Consider the following 18,016-nt stretch of genomic DNA (forward strand, 5'->3'; position numbering starts at 1 on the left):
AACCCACGCTGCACGGGGAGAACATGCAAACTTCACGCATAAAGATCCAGGTGCCCCCACTGGGACGCGAACCGGCGACCTTCTTGCTGTGAGGCAGCAGTGCTACCAACTGTTCCACCTTGCAGCCCCATATTATATCCCATCCACCCATTTTCTATACAGTGCTTTATCCCCTGCAGGGTTGCAGGTGGGCTGGAGTCTATCCCAGATGATCTCAAGATTTCAAGATTCAAAAAGTGTTTATGTCACATTATTACACAGTATGTGCAGTGGAATGCAAAGTGACTGTTCTCTGGGCTGTGTAACAACACAAGGACATTACATAAGGTACAGACCCTAAACTAAAGCGCAGTGTATGTGGCAAAAGAATGCCAGTGTGTTTGTATGTGTTATGCATTTGAGCGTGGGGTGTGTGCATAAGGAAAAGACAGGGTTGATCCTGGACAGGTCACCAGTCTATTGCAGGACTACACAAAGAGACAGACAACTTAGCACACTCACATTCACACCTACAGACAATTTAGAATCAGTTAAGCTCAGCATGTCTTTAGACTGTGGGAGGAAGCTGGAGAACCCCGTGAGAACCCATGCAGCTACAGGGAGAACATGCAAACTCCAGACAGAACACCCCAGGCCCAGATTCAAACTTGGGACCTTCTGGCTGTGAGATCACACTACTATTATTAGTGCCACAGGCTGAGCACGAGGCCACTATTGTTATCCTGCGTGTTTTTAGTGCCACGGGCCTGTACAGAGTACAAGTAGGGCCTCAAGGACCACAAATTTACACATTACTTCTCAAATGATTGAGCGCTCATTTTCACTCTAGGAAAATCAAAAATTGATGATTTCAGGTCTTCCGTACAAAATTTCCATGGCCTACTCCACAGATTTGAGAGCACCCACACAAATTATACATCAAAACGTGCGGCTCGATCGGGAATAGTGTGCTTACATACAGATTTACGAAAAACGCATTTGTCGCAACACAATTCGCCAAAATGTCGCAAAAAATCTCCCATTGAAGATGAATGGGACAGATGAAAAAACACACAAAATTACACTACTTTTCAAACCTCCACTGCTCAGGCATACTTAGAGACTCCATTTCAACTTTAAAATGTTAATGCACCCTTCCTCTGCACCCTTCCTCTGTTTCAAAGCGTTTCTACTTTTTTCATATCTTCAACCATTTCTTCGTGACAACCTCTCTATGCACTGTGCTCTATCACCCCATTTTCCAGCAGATTATTTCTGTTTGCCAGGCTGGTGTAGTGTCAGTGTGGGAGGTTTTAACTGGAATTGCCGTCATGCGGTTCAATCAAGAAAATTGCGTGGGGCGCACCACGATTTCATTGGATCCAACCCAGCGGAAACTGATAGCTGTTTCTTCGACTGGGAAAATTTCATTCTGGAATTTCAACAATGGGAAAAAGCTGGACACTCATCCCATCTCCGTGCCAAACGAGGTGACGGCTGTTGTTTGCTATAAGACAAGAGTGTTTGTTTCTGCAAAGGATTCCAACGTCATCTTTGACCTTGACACTGATGGAAATGGTGACCGATTCTTGGAGCATGACCTGCTGAAGGATATTTCATCTATGGAGTTGGATGCATTTTTTCTGATTACCATATCCAGTGACGAAAATTTTGTCGTCTGGAGCGCAGACACAGCCGAGGTGATGTATTTTATGAAAAATGCTACGTGCCCCTCGATTTCAATGGCAACAAAAAGAGATCAAGGGAAGATAACTGACCAGCCTCCTAAAAAAATTTCTCCAACCAAGGAAACACTGATGAGTACAGAGGTCAGGATTTGTACTCTGTGTCTGAAGAAGAGGCAGTCCACTATGGACACGGCCACATTGTTCATCTCAGCAAACGGCTACATCTCTGCCTGGTCAGTTAACCCGAGAGGTGGGCTGATTGCAAAATTTAAGGCAGTGGAAGATGACAGCACATATATTACCTGCATGTCAACAAACACTGACGAAAGCATTCTGCTGACTGGCCATAGTGACGGAAGAGTGTGTCTGTGGGACATTCAGCATTTTGGCTTCAGAGCAAAGGCAAACCGTTCAAATCAAAATGTCAACCGGTGGAAATCGTCACTGCGTCTGTGTCGACCTCCACTGCTGAACTCCTGGCAGGCTCATCCGACTGAGGTGGTCAGTGTGTTATATGTCCCCACTGGTGATGCAATAAGCACTGGGGGGCTGGACTGCTACATCAAACACTGGACAGCAAAAGGGGATTTTATAGGCATTTATGGGAAAGATGAATGGGATGAAAACATGAAACCCAAACTCAACTCCCACTTTGACACAAAACTGCGGCACAAAAACAAAACAGAGGAATCACCTGATGCTCCATTTGACTAATTTTTATCAACAGCATTACTATTTGCTGATATGGAAGACGCCTATAAGAAATCAGAAGGGCTATCACTGGCCTTTAAAGGCCAGCGTACCCGTGAACAGCTTAAAACGGTGGTGACCCCTGATAAAGTCCAGCAAAAGGTGGAATCATTCTTCCGGAGGGTAAAGCTAACTCCGCTACAGGTGCCACCACTACCTGACAGGTATCAGCATCAGAAAACCACTGATGTTGCTCAAAGGTCTCAACAGACGGTGACCCCTGATTTGCCGTCTCAGCGATTGTCAGGGCATGTGCGTTTGCCGGCACTCCCGAGGAAAAACATGAGAGAACCATGTTCTCGACAGACGGTGACCCCTGATGCAGTCCAGCAAAAGTTGTCACCACTCTTGCGGCGGCAAAGGCTAACTCTGCTACAGGTGCTACTACTACCTGACAGGTATCAGCATCAGAAAACCACTGATGTTACTCAAGGGTCTCGACAGATGGCGACCCCTGATTTGCCGTCTCAGCGATCATCAGAGTGTGTACACTTGCCGGCACTCTCAAAGGAAAAGCATGAGAGAACCACTGATGTTCCTCAAAGTTCTTCCCAGAGAGAAGTCCCATATATGTCCCTGGTGAAGTCTAAGGACGTTGTGCAAAAAAAGCTGGGCATCGTGCCACGTCCACCAGACACTCCACAACCCTCGCAGATATCAAAGCAAACTCTGCGGTACTCTCCCAAGGCAAATTGGTTCCAGGGGAAGGACCAGACAAAGAGTGATTCAAAAATACCTCAATGAAATCAAAAAAAAGAGGAAAGCAACCACCTTACCTGGGTGAAGGAAAACAGGGACTCCTCCTGAAGGCAGGCCTGGGAGAGGTGTTTAGATTTAAAATTTTCTGCAGACACACACATACACAAAGCAGAGGCTGTAAAAGTGCAAACAGCTAAATATCTATAAAATATGGAGGTCTCTATTGTACATTTTCCTATTTTTTCATGCTTTATGGCATCATATCTTTGTTAAACTGCAAAGGAGACACTTTTAAGTGACTTCTCGCTGCGGTTTCTCATTTTCCATACAGGTGTAGGTCGTTATATTGCAGAGAAATATGAACCAACAGTGAGTAAAATTGTAAACGGAGCAGAAAATGAGTAAAACCTGTTTAGGATTCAGAAGGTTAATCCATGACAGCGTTTTGCTGAGCATGTAAAATGCTTTGTCAGCATCATTCAGTTACTCTTGAGACAAGATTCTAAAATTTACAATTCATCTTTCCAGCCCAAAACCATTTTACAGCAAAGTTTTAGTGGCTGTTTTACAATGTGATGTGACTGCAGAGGGAAGACTGCATCTCTGAAAGCACTATGATTACAGTCTGCTGTCTGTGTACAGTGCTGCACATCCCCCCCGTGAGGACAGCACACATAAAACTACACGTACACACATGTGCAGTCGGATTTCTGGAACCGCTTCCCACCGACACCTCAGAAGCTGAGGAGGCAGAGACACAAACATATTTAAATGCACATGTGAGTGCACGCACACACACACACACACACACACACACACAAAAACACGCCGCCAGACGGCAGAGGAATTAGCCTTCGCCGCCAAAGTGGAGTCACAGTAAAAACAGCCACTCCCTGCCAACAGGAAGCAGGCCACCGTTTTTTGTGCGTGAGCTTGTGACTGTGGGATGTATCTGCCAGAGGACTGGTACTCCCTGTCTGAGGTGGGGGAAGGGGGCAACAAGGGGGTATATAGCAAAAAGGAAGTGAGGAAACAACAACAGTAGGGTATAAGCAAAGGTTTTAGGTTTTAAAGGAGAATGCAAACAGCATGAGATACTAAAGTCAAAGGATTTTGACTGAAGAAGGCCTACCAGTTTTAACTTGTGAAAGAAAATAAAAAAGAATATGAAGTGAAACTGACCATACTTGCAGCACGACCAGCTTTTTTAAACAACATAATAACTGGTTTACATATAGTAGTTTAGTACGATTATCATGAGCCATCGCGTTATATACAAAACCTGTTAACACAGCATGTGGCACACGGTAAAAAATACAATTTAATTCAAAATGAAACTAAAATTAAAATTCATATAAGAACAGTGAAAATCTGGCAGCGAGTGTGCCAGAAAAAAATGGTTAAAAATCTTTAAATATTGTAGCATTCAAAAGCTGCAGAAATTGTGGGGAAAAGAGGCTGATATCTCTAAAAGAATGATATGTTTAGTTTAGAGAGAGAGAGAGAGAGATTTAGAATTTTTACAGTTTTGGCCTTTTTTTAAATTAGTTTTTTATTTGTTTGTTTTTATAGTCAACATGTAAATGAATATCTTTTTTTCTGTGAATTTTAGTAGATATCACATGTAATTTCATAAAACATAGAATTCTGTTCACTATTTTCAGTCCTTAGGATACTTTTTTTTAAAAAATAACAGTGAAAATTGGTAAAATAATTATATTTTTAGCTGATGTCAATACAGCAATAAAAGTGTACCTTCATGACCAAATGTTCTAAAGGAATAAATTACCACTTGTAGAAATGTATATTTTTAATTGGGACATTATTTGCCCTTTTAATCTGTTGTATATGGACGCACGTGTCTTGTTTATCCTAAACATTTGTTCCACAAAACTTGCGGCCGGGAGACTTTGCTGGGCGTCAGGACAGTGAACAGCGCTGGAATTGCGGTGATCGGGTGTGATGTGGACAAACTACACCAACATGGAGTCCGATCGGAGACTACGCCGGCCGTTGCTCGAGAGAGAAGGAAGCGCAAATGGTACGAACATAAACAAAGGAGGAGGAAGAGAGCTGGGATCCATTGCAGGCTAAAGGCTAACCGCTCCAGACCAGCAGGACCGTCCTCCTACTCTCCAATGTCTGCTCCCTCCACAACAAGCTGGACGAGCTACGTTTGCTGAGAGAAACCCACAGAGAGTGGAGGGACTGCTGTGTGTCTGCTTTAACAGAAACATGGCTCCATGACAGCATCCCAGACGAACATACAGCTGGAGGGGACGACATTATTCCGGGCAGACAGACAGACAGACAGCTCTGGGCAGCACCTGCAGCTTCACCATCGTCACACCATCATGTGTGTCTTTGTGTCTCTGAAGACCTACCAGGACCTGAAGAGGTTCGCCATGTTCAACGAATGGACACAGCGGCCCCTTCAGGAGGCAGCGACAGCGAACGTTTAGTGTCTTATCCCAGACGTTCATTCTTCAAAACTTGCTGGTTGAATAATCCTGAAGAAACACTCTCTCATCTTGCCTGTAGTAATGTGCATGTACAGCAAAATGACAATAAACTTGATTTGATTTTTGATTTGATATCGTTAACATGTAGAATCATAGTAAATTGTTAAATAGTTGTGTTTTTTTAAGTGAGTGAGAGCAGCTGACTAAACCACCGTATTAAATATACTGTAAGATTTTCTATGAAGCCTCCATAAAAAGCAATCAAAATCGTTACTAGCGCTACATTATATTCACATATCACATACGAAGCCTACGGAGCCACTACATTTTACAACATGCATTACGTACCTAACACCATTTTTTTTTTTTTTTAAAGGATGCATATAGTACCGTGCGAGTGACAGGTCACACTGGGTGGAAATGTGAGACGGCAACTTATTTTTAGGACTGACAGCAGCATATAAGTGGAGCTCTAGAGCTCACTATAGTGCCAGAAAATCATTTATAGCATTTTAGAATCCATGAATCACACGTTGACCTTATTGCCCTTATAATGCTGTAAAAAAAAGAAAAAGAAGAAGAAGTTGGGAAAACAGGAAGACCCAACAACTTAAGTCACCACATCCACTTCTGTTCTGCAACTGAGTCTAATCTGACCTGCAGGAGCATTCTTCAGAGGAGCAGAAAATCTCCTGGACATGTACGCACACATTCAAACACACACACCTGGATCTTTTTCTGGTTGCAGCTGCTTTTTCATCTCAGTGAAGGCGATGGAGGAGGAGGAGGAGCGAGGGAGGGAGGGAGGGAGGGAGGAAGGAGGAGAGAAGGAGGGGATGCCCATTGGACGGAAATGGAGGGAAGAGAGAAAAACAAAAACAAGAGCGTAAACACACACACACACACACACACACACTTTGATGTACACACACAAGTAAGCAAAAACCACAAAAATATAGTCTCCCAAGTAACACAGACAAAAAAAAAATGAGGGACTCGCAAACACAGTTCAGACGGTTTAGGTTACTTTAAAGCATGTAGACATAACAGCCTGCTGATGACAAGGCGCTGCTCATGTAAATGATATGTGTACATGTCCCTTTATGTGTGCTTGCATTGTCAGAATATTGCCTCCCCAGCCTCTAATTATTATATTAAAATGCAATTAAGCAAAGACTGTATCACAAACTGTCATCTCTTGCTTTGAAATGCTACAAACAGCAGCTAATCTGATTTAATTTAGCAGCTGGACGACAACTTCTGATTTATTGAGCAAACATAATGTAATAACATTCCTTTAGAGATGAGTAATGTGAGCAATTTGGTGGAGAACAACTTTGCTGAAAGAAAAAAATATTCGTAACAGTAATCATTAAACACGTTAGCCTAAATGTGGAGCTTTGTATTCCCGGGAAACCCTGGGAAAGCTGCTGCCTGGAAGAAGTTTCACTCAACGCCGATAGTAAACTTTGAAAGCTCCGATAGTCACCTCTGACACCAACAGCTGCACACACACACACACACACACACACACAGAGTACATCCACATGCATGCTGTGCACATTAGTCCTGCTACTCTGGTATGCACAACATTGATGTTTCACGGATCTTCACGCCTTATCAGTCGTAAAGGAGGATTTCCCTCAGCTGTGGCGCGTCAATCAGCAGGCGATTAACGGCATTCATCATCCAAATTTGTCATATTAGCATGTTTGTCAGCTTCAAGAAGAAGTTGTCTGCAGAGGAAGGTCATCGACAGAAGCTTCTCTCGGAGTCTAATGTTTTTAGGAGCCATTCAAAGCAGGTTTATATCTGGTTTCAGGAGGGCTTTCGGCTGATGAAATCCACTCGGCACGTTAAAAAATGCCCATGGAAAGATTCTACTTTGGTTGGAAAAAGGACGGACACCAAAAAGTGCAGTGTTTGTAACACAAGTCCCTTCGCTGCAAGCACATCGCCCGACGTGTTTTTAAACTTTTGGAGACTCTGGCGGAGTGGAAGCGAGCCCAAAGAAGACTGATAACTGCAGCCACCTTCCCTGACACATCTACGCTCGCTGACAAACAGGCGCACATGCAGCCATTCCTCCTCTCCACTCAGCCTTATAATAGGACACCGGGGGACTCAGTGTGTGTGTGTGTGTGTGTGTGTGTGTGTGTGTGTGCAAGTGTGTGTGTGTCGACTGATTCCCTTGCCTGGTGGAAAATGCTGACTTTTAATGTCCTTTTTTTAACTCTTTTCATAAAACACAAAGCCACAGACTTAACTAGGCCTCCGAATCTCACTCCCCCGTCTCTCTCACTGTCCCACTCTCTCTTTCTCTGCACTTCTCTGTCTGTCTCTCTCTCTCTCTCTGTCTGTCTTTGGCCATGGAAAATCTGATTGAGAAAGAGAAAAATCATTACAGCGGAGCCCTCTGGCCTCTCACCCACCTTCGCCCTGGAATACTTGTTCGGATTCACCACCACAGGGATGCTCAGACTTGACTGCTTCATTTGACTTTGCTGAACATATTCTTGTTCACTCTTGTTCAAGAGGGTCAAAAGAGTTCATGGATTTTAGAAAAATCCAACAAAATTAACACTTTTTCAGCAGCTGAGCGCTTTACTGGATTTCAGCACAAATGGGGGAAATTAGTGGTGACAGCAAACTGTTCTATGGCGGGACAAGAAGAAAAGGCTGCAATTTTGCAGCTCGAGTGTTCAATCTGCCTCCTTTTAAGAGAATTTGTTTTGCAGGAGAGCTTTTTGCTGCGTCATGTGTTGATATATTAAAATACACCTCGATAAAGACAGAGTGCTACAGTTGAAAACTCCAGAAAAACTTTTCAAATTCAATGGTCAAGAATGAACCATGGGGATCATTTTTGCTTGTTGTTTCCCCTCTCGGCACTGCCTAAGGATTTGCGTTCATATGTGAAAAAGGCAACACAACAATGTGTGCACGTGTGTGTCTGCTTTTGCGTGTGTGTACACAATAACAACCACCAAGCTAGGTCTTATTTTTAGAGAAAACACAAAAGGCCCATCTTCCCTGGACGGAAGCCAGCGACCAAACAAAGATTTGTTTAGGATGAGCTCACAAAAAACTGTAGACACACAAAAACCAACACACAGAGTTTGGTTTTATGATCTCTGAGCAGGAACCTAAGAGTCTGTGGAGTGAGGACAGAATCACAAAATGAACCAGATAACCCAGCGTGACAAATACAATCCTTTACACTTGTTTATTATTGATTTACAGGACGAGGTGGCTTCCTGCACACTCTGAAGCAAGATTGCAGCCTTATGAAGCACCAAAAAAATGGATAAAAGACGCAAAGAGAAGTTTCAAACAACTAGCCGGACAAACGTGGTGCAGTTTGGCCTGAGGTCAGCCACACTTCTTGACCCAGTACTGTACATGGCAGCAGATCGACATGAACGTCACATGTCAAAGACTCTGTCGAACGCAGCCAAGAAACACAGATTTTAAACGGATTTGGAGAACGCCGTCGGCAACTGTGAGACTGGAATGTCTCCTGTGGAGAGGAGGCTCAGTCTGTCTGCATCTTTCAGGGGCTCCAGCCTTTAAACGGAGCTACAGCAAGTTACCAAGGATTCCTCCTCCATACGGTGGCCTTTTTATGATATATCATGGTCTCAGCTTGTCAGCTCTACATAGTCAAACCTCGCTCATCCTTTTGCGTTCGCGCCTTTAAGACTTGGATGCACAACTCATTGCTAATATTATGATGCTACTGTGGCATTTTAAGAACAGCTAAAATGCCACAGCTCAAATTTCTTAGCGTCTAGACTCCAAATAATAGAACAGAACATGATTCATTCTTGTAGTCTTCTGTCTGAACTTCATCAAATTGCCTTTATTGTATCTGGTGACTCAGGTGATTTGCATTTACATCCCAAATCAATAAAACACTCAACTTTTTACAGTGATTTCTGAAGATGGCTACTACTTTTAACACAAGCCTAATAATTCATCAATCTGAGTGCATCTGCATTGTCCATAAAATAAAACACTGGCTGCCTTGAGGCTTTAAGATGAATATTTTAGCTCTATAGGAGCATCAGGTGAGAGCAACACAGACCTTATTCTGCACAATGAAGCCTACATTTTTTGCAAGAACAACCTGAAAAACACAATTGAATGCACGCAAACACACACAAATGCTTCCCTGCTGGGTTTAAAGACCTGCTGGAATTCTTTCATGTTGGACACTGACATGGGTTTTAGGAGTGTGTGTGTGTGTGTGTGTTTTCGCACACATTCCTAATGTGACAGTGCTGAGTAATGACTTCCACATGGCAGAGAGAAGGTCTGCCAGCACCTGATGGAGAGGTGAAAAGGAGACCGCCACTCCACGTACTCCATCCTCATCCATTTGTCATCATCATCCTCCCCCATTGTCCTGTTTTTCTCTCTTCCTCTCGCTCACTTCACACTTGTTCCCTGATAGTTTTCATCTGTCAGCAGCCCTTAAAGTGACCCTGCTGTCTAATCCCCCTCTCAGATCGAATATCACACACCTCTCGCCTCTTGCTGTGTTCGGTATGATGGGAAATACTTTCAAATTAACACTTCTGCTCCAAATTGCATCATGAAATGACCTCAGATGGACAGATTTTTTGGCTCAAACTTCAGTTACAAGACATTAACCACCAAAACACTCCTCCTGCATCCTATAGAGGTGGGAATAAAACAGAGCAGCAGTGTCCATCAAAAGCAGCTACATTCAACTTCAGCAGTTCAGCCATTGTTTGACACATTTCTTCACGTGTTCTCTCTAAGTGTTGGATAGTTAGGATTTACCGACCTTTAACTTTTGGAAGTCAGAGTTTTTTTCACCTTCAGTTTACATTAGATTTCTTGGATCACCGGCGTCACAAAGACAACACGCAGCATCCGTGCTGGAGTGGAAAACATTTTCAGCAATTTCCTGGAGCGTGTTGCAACTTAAAAGGGGTCCAACTCCAGCTTTCATAATCCCCTTTCTTTTCTTAGTTTTTCAGCCTGATCAGCATTTTTCTATGTATTTATAGGAAACTGCAGGCCATCAGCACAGGAATGCAAAAATAGTTTCCACAAGTTTGTTTCATGACCCAAAGCTTGTCATTTTACATGATATTAAATCTTTCCTGAGCAGACTCCAGGAATGTCCACCTCTGTGCCTCAATTTGAGAAATGTCCTCTCAGCATAGCAAATCAGATACTGTTAAGGCAAGAGGGCGCCTCCCCATGAGGGGAGACTGCAATTGTGGATTCATTAAAACTAAAATACAAGGGACCTGACTGAAAAATATCATCTATGTTCATGACCTTTCTCTTCTACACACTTTTACACTCAATCTAAAAATACACATAAAATCAGGAAACAGGAAAATGACCCAGCAGCAGTAAAACACAATAAAGTTTTTTTTTGTTTTTTTTAATTAACAAAAATCAGGCCAATGCAAACTACAAAAGTCAGTTTGTCCAAATTAAAAGTTGCCATTTGTGAAAAAACTACCTTAACTTTTCAGGTTTTAAAGTAAACATGCACGGCACACATTTCCTTCATCCACTGATAAAATAAACTGTCTATCTTCCTTCACAACGCACAAAACATTCATTCAGTGCACTCAGACAGACAAATACATTTCACTCACACACACACACTGGTGGATGACAACGCCCCTTTCATTTCCAACCTGGAACTCTGAACTTGAAATCCTGCGTTATGATCTGCGTAAAAATACCCAAAAGGGAAAACACCAAGCCAACGCTGTGATAATATTATCTAACAAAATCACAGAAAGAGATAGAAAGGAAATATCCAAATAGAGCATAATTTATTGTAGGCTTTTAAGCTTTTTTTTTTTTTTCCCCCCCTAGAAGAGTAAATAGGGAAAGTTAAACTTTGAAACCCACATCAAAGACGCACCAAGTCAGTGCGTTTGTTTGAATTACGCACGAATCCCTAGAAGAGGAGCGTGCATACAAACTAAGAATAAAGAAATAAAAAGTTCACTCACGGAGTTTGGACCAAGAAGAGAACAGATCTGAGGGGAGTTCCAGATATGGAGGTGAAAAAGATGGATTTTTGGGGCCCAAAAACATGAAAATATTTCAATGAAAACAGCCTCCAACTGTGGCAAAGCGGCAGCTGGAGCTCTCACTAGGGAAAAAAGGAAAAAGTTAGAAATGCGTCGGGAGCGCGTGTGGGAGGAGCTCGAGACCTGGAGATGGGTGTGGTTTCAGATGGGGATGTGTGTGTGTGTGTGCGTGCATGAGTGTGTGGCAAGAAGTTAGGGCTCGGCGGGAAAAGTGTGTATGAAAAAATAAAAATTCATTCTGATGTCTGAGGGGAAGCTTGAAAGCTGGCGTTTCCTCACATGGCAGACAGGCTGAAAGAGATTCAGGAAAACAAAGGGAGGGGTCAGACTGAGAGGAAGACCAGAGGAAATGAAAAAGATAAAAGTGGATGAAAAGTCAAGGAGAGGAAGGAATGAGGAATGGGAGGAATACTGAGGAGGGGATGGGGTTGGGAAATGATTGAGGAATTATGATGAGCAGGTTTTGTGCAGAGTTCTCTATCATGCTCTATTTGTTCTGTTGGTGAATCCACTGTTTAGGGGGGGGGGGAAAGAAAGAAAGAAGAAAAAAAAGTGAAAATCTTGCAGCAGGGTGCCACAAAGCAAAGTTAAAAAATAATGAAATACTGTAATGTAAAACAACAACAACAACAACAACAACAACAACAACAAAACAACTGTAAAAACAGTCACAATAATTGCAAGTATCTGTAAAATAAGTATTTTCTCATTGATTTAAACACAGTAAAACAGTGTCATTCACAGCTACACATTGTAAAAGAACAAATTACTATTTGTAAAATGTGGATTTTTGATGTGGACATTGTGTGCAGCTTTGGTCTGTTTTTTGTTTGTTTGTTTGTTTGTTTTTAAGTCAAGATGCTAATTAATTCAATTGTTATTAGATATTATCCATCATATAGAAAAACATGAAAAAAATCAGTTTCAAATTTTTTTAAGAATTAAATTTGGGATTTTTTTGTTTTTCAATCCTTAAAATGCATAATTTTTCTTTCAAAATACACCAAATATCTGCATTTATATATATATATATATATATATATATATATGTTGTGAAAGAACAAACAACCTTTTGCAAAAATATAGATTTTTGATGTGGACATTATTTACAGTTTTGGTTTGTCTTTTTCACAGTCAACATGTAAAGTCATTTTTTTTTTCTGTGCTTTTACAGGATATTCGGCCTGTTTTCTTACAGTTAATATGTAAATTAATACTTTATTTCTGTGATTTTACAACTTGTTATTCCTACTTCAACAAAACAGTTTAAATCTGTAAAAGTCAAGTTAAAAACTGTTTTTTTTCTTTGTTTGTTTTTTTAATGTAATCTTTTTCTACAGTGCACAGTATTTGATATAGTTTAGCAAAGTCTCAAGTATTTTCATTCATGTTTCATGTCCAAGTGCTGGAGTTACTGTGTTTGGTGAATTTCTGTTTGTATTTTTATGGTATTCTACATCACCTGAATATTCCTTTCATATAGTTGGTGTTTCTGGAACAGTCCAGGCAGCATTCGGAAGTTCAGTTTCTATACATAGCTCTTCTTTCTTGGCTAAGTCATTGTAAATAAAAGTTCTACCTTTCATTCGCTGCCACGAATATAAAACGAGTCACTCCTCCGATGCCATGACTTTCAAAAAGCGCTCATGAAAAGGCAACAGCAACTGACAGGAAAGAAAAAAGGGAGATTTTCTCTCCCTTTTTGAAGCTTTCATATCTCTGCTCTGCAATCAAAATCCTCCCTCCGTCTTCCTGCTGACAGGCACCACCAGCTGCTGCACTCACTCTCTTCATGTCGGCTCCTGCAGTAAATATGCACAAGAGCATATTTGCTCAGAGAAGTGCTTGAAACTTCTTTCCTCATGCTTTCAGGCCCATCATTCATCTCCAGTATTTCATACATATACACCTTTTTTTCATAAGGTGTGAAATTTGTGTGCTTTTGATTTAACATATGGCAGAAAGGAACAGTTTGGAACTTTGAATAATATAATTATTATTTGCACTCTTGCAGGAACTGAGATGAGAAGACGGTTGTAGCCTCAAGTCTGTTTAGTAAATTTAAGACAAAAGTCAGATGCTGGTAAGCTCAGCTTTGCATAAAGTCTGGAAACAGAGAAGCAGCTTACCATGCTCCATCCAAAGTTAACAAAGTCCGCCGATCAGCATGACGATGGCAAGACTCCTGGAAGTCGCCAAGAGTTATGGCATCAAATTTAGGTCATAATAGTTCAATGGAATAAATCAGTGGAACATAAATCAACTAAAGTGAAAACAAAGCATGAGCTCAAAGGCAGAATCTTTAATATAATGAGTTAAAATAGTGCTACAGTCATGATCATCTTGCTTTTCTTTCACTGAATTATATTTTGCTTCTACAGTTATTGTTGTTTTTCGGTTTTGTTGCTTACCGCTACAACCATTTGCTAGTTGTTTCCCCCATGTCCTGTCTTCATGCTAAGCTAAGCTAACTGGCTGCTGGATACAGCTTCATACTGAAGGGACAGATGTCAAAGTGGCTTCAGTTTTCTAATCTAACTCATGGGTATAATTCACAAAATGATGAAAAACTATTCCTGATTGTTCCTGTCCCCAAGAAAGCCAAGCCCAGCTGTCTTAATGACTACCGGCCCATTGCCCGTACCTCTGTGGTGATGAAATGTTTTGAAAGATTGGTCAGAAACTTCATCACCTCCTCCCTACCTGCCTCCCTGGACCCCCTACACACTGGCTATACAGATCCACAGACGACGCCATAAATCACCTGCGACACACAGCCCTGGCACACCTGGACACTAGGAAGGGAAATTATGTGCTGTTTGTGGACTTCAGTTCAGCGTTCAACACCATAATCCCCTCCAGACTGGTCACTAAGCTGCAGGACCTCGGACTCACCTCCTCCCAGTGCAGGTGGGTCTACAGCTTTTTGACCAGCAGACCACAGGTGGTTCAAGTGGGGAACCACCTGTCCCCCTCACACACCCTGAACATCGGTGCCCCCCAGGGCTGTGTGCTGAGCCCTCTGCTGTACTCACTGTACACCAATGACTGTCTGTCCACATCAGACTCTAACACCATCATTACGTTTGCTGATGACAAACAGTGGTGGGTCTGATCTCCAACAACAAGGAGGAGGACTATTTGATGGAGATCACCCACCTGGAGGACTGGTGCAGAGACAACAGCCTCCTCCTGAACATCAGCAAGACTAAAGAGCTGATTGTAGACTACAGCAAGAAGCAGCAGAGGGTATACCACCTACTCAGGATCATCGGAACAGAGGTGGAGCGAGTATAGAGCTTCAAGTTCCTGGGTGTCAACAACATGCAGGACCTGACGTGGTCCTGTCACATCAACACCCTGGTGAAGAAGGATCGACAGCGTCTCCTCCTCCTCCGACGCCTGAGGGACTATCAGCTCCCTCTCAAGGTGCTCAGGAACTTCTACACCTGCACCATTGACAGTGTTTTGGCTGGAAGCATCACCACCTGGATGGGCAGCAGCACCCAGCAGGACTTCTTGGCCCCAAGGAGGGTGGTCCGCTCGGCTGAGTGCACCATCAGAACCACCCTCCCCAACCTGCAGGACATTTACACCAAACGATGCAGGTTAAAGGCAGGAAGGTTGTGAGTGAGCCCACCCACCCCAGCCACAGACTGTTCTCTATGCTGCCATCAGGGCGGCGTTACGTCTGCCTGAAGGCAACGACAGAGAGGATGAGTTTCTTCCCTCAGGTTGTCCGCCTGCTGAACCTGAAACAATCGACTCAATAGACAAACCAGTCACTTTGCACTTTGTATATATACGTGTATATAATATTATTATTTTCTTTATTTATTCCATCTCCTTTTGCATGGTTTGAAAATGTTATTTATTTATTTAGCTTATTCTTTATCCCTTTTTCTCTCACTCCCTAGATATATATATATATATATTTCTTGTGTGTTTTATTCTTTATTTTTATTCATCCTCTTAATATTGTTTCGGTGTGGAACAGGTGCGCAAAGCATTTCACTGCGCGTTATACCATTTATAACTGTGTTTGTGACCAATAAAAGCCTTGAATCCTTGAATGCCTAAACCTTGATTGTTAATCTCAGTTTTAAAAAATGAAGACATTTTCACTATAACGTGAACTCACTCAGTCTAATGTGAGCATCAAGAACATTTTGTTTTCATTTTTTTCAGTGTCACTGAATAATTGTTAGCATAAACGTCAAAAGCTTGAGTTTATTCAATACCATGCTCATCTCTAAAGACGTATTAGCAGCGGGACTGAGTCGACAAACAACTCTCATCTGAAGACTTGCCTTTTGCAAATAATCGATACAGGAAAAATCAACACAAAAAGTTTGTTGTGGCCATTTTTATAACGGCCTAAGTTTACATTATGACTTTAGGACATCAGATTGTCTTCTGTGCCTCATGGTCTGTGTTACCATTGTGACCGGATGGAATTCAGCTGTGTGGTCATAAGGAGGCAGTTAGTGAGATCCAGCACGAGGTAATGAAGAGGACATTGTTAAAGCTCGACGCACAGCCCATAATTCCTCGCATTTTCCCACATCACGGTGACGATGAGTGCGAACAATTTAGCATGATGTAAACAAGTTTGCATTACATGAAACATTGTTGGGTTTAAAGTGAAGTGGCACATCGGTAGTCATGTGATATTGGACTGTCTTGTTCTATTGCACCAGTGTAAAGTGTAAAATTAGGGAAGTATATGGAGCATCGAGATATCATTTTAATATCCTGCTTCAAGAAAACCACATTACACCGAAGTTGATGTCTAGAGAATGTACAATTTTCACTGACTAGAATGTGTTGTTAGGATATTATTGTTAAATTCTAATATTTACCCGATGAAAAAGGACACTTTTTGTTGTTTTTTATATGAACATTTCTGTGATATTGCTTGACCTCTTTTTATGTACTTGTTCTTATAGCAGACAACAAGAAAGCTGCTCGAATTCAATTAAAAAGTCTCAGGATTCAATATTTTTGTTGCCATTTGAAGCCAATGTTCACTTTGATGACACAGTGCTCTCTGAATTTTCATGCACATTAAATATTTGTACACTAACACACATTTACAAAAGCTATAACGTATTTTGTGTGTATTTTTAGAAATGCGCGCATCATGTGTTGTGCAGGAAGGAGAGGAATGGATGGAATCTGTATGTTTAGCTCATGATGTCACGTCATAATACAATAAATTCTCTCTCATTTGCTTTCAGTGGATTCCTCGCAAGTATAGACCAACAAGCATGCACACACAACAACACACTTTTTCTTGCGCTTTCAGTTTCCAGGAAAAGCATAGTCACGTCACAGGATTACAAATATCCTTTTGTCCAGGAGGATCACACCACAAATTTAAGAAAACAATCTCAAACTGAATTAAGATTCACTGCCTTGTCACCGGTGTGTACGTCTGCTGCTGGACACTTGTTGTTCCTTTCAACATCACACTGGTTCATCCAAAGCCAGCGACTGTTTAAGCAACAAAGCGATCCCGTCCTCCTCAGCCCCTCGGGCAGCTAACCCCCCTCTACCACTCTGATTTCACACACTAAAACCCACATCGGAGCGCTGGGAACTGGTTTAACTTCTCTGCCAGGTGTTGGGTGTCCATCACACGTCATGCAAACACACACACATCATACACCGCACGTCTCCGTATGCACATATCGGTTACCTTCTATTGTTGTAGCCCTATAGGTGGAAACAATAAAACGTACACATCTCCACCCAAAACGCTGTAATAAGGCTTTTTTTTAAGTACAGTATGATATCTCACCCGGGGCAGAAATAGATTATTGATGCCTCTTGCTATTCAGCGTATAGTTTCACCTTTACAGTCTTATTAATTCTGTGGTAACCCACACCTCCTTCTTTGGAATCCGTCATCAACACAAGGTTATATTATGAAGTTTTATTGTTGTTTGAAGGCACGCAGTCATGACCCCTATGCTTGCTCACAAAAATATCAGGCATAATTTTGATTAAAAAACAAAACAAAACAAAAAACTATGTAAACAATTTTAGTTTCAGAAGCAAGACAGAATCATGGTGCTTTAGGCTGGGAATATTTATGACCTAGAAGTAAAGATTTTTGCATAATAAAGGTGACAGAGGTCAACTGCTGCAATCTGAACCAACAATTATAACATGAGTGGTGGAAAAGGTATTCTAAACCTTTATTCTAAGTACAAATTTCTCAGATTCTGCAGTTCAACTTCGACTTAGTTCTCTACTTAAACCCTTTGATCAGAGTATAAAACGTGGTGATTCTACAATAGACTTCTTCCTGGTTGTTGTATTATGATATTTATCATATTGG

General features: G+C 41.8%; 1 protein-coding gene across 2 annotated transcripts in view; it reads right to left on the reverse strand.

Moving 5' to 3' along the window:
• Positions 1 to 11,745, reverse strand: part of emp2 (epithelial membrane protein 2) — an 18,332-nt gene extending 6,587 nt beyond the window's left edge. Inside the window, exons 1-2 of one of the 2 annotated variants that reach the window (XM_008291841.1) lie at positions 11,590 to 11,745; positions 3,194 to 3,261 (exon numbers count right to left, since the gene is read on the reverse strand). The gene's annotated coding sequence lies outside the window, so the exon portion shown is untranslated. The remainder of the gene's footprint in view (positions 1 to 3,193; positions 3,262 to 11,589) is intronic. The other variant, XM_008291840.1, reaches the window with a different exon arrangement.
• Between the last annotated feature and the right edge of the window lie 6,271 nt (positions 11,746 to 18,016).

Source organism: Stegastes partitus, unplaced genomic scaffold, assembly GCF_000690725.1.
Source record: "Stegastes partitus isolate 25-593 unplaced genomic scaffold, Stegastes_partitus-1.0.2 Scaffold765, whole genome shotgun sequence".
Classification (NCBI taxonomy): Eukaryota; Metazoa; Chordata; class Actinopteri; family Pomacentridae; genus Stegastes; species Stegastes partitus.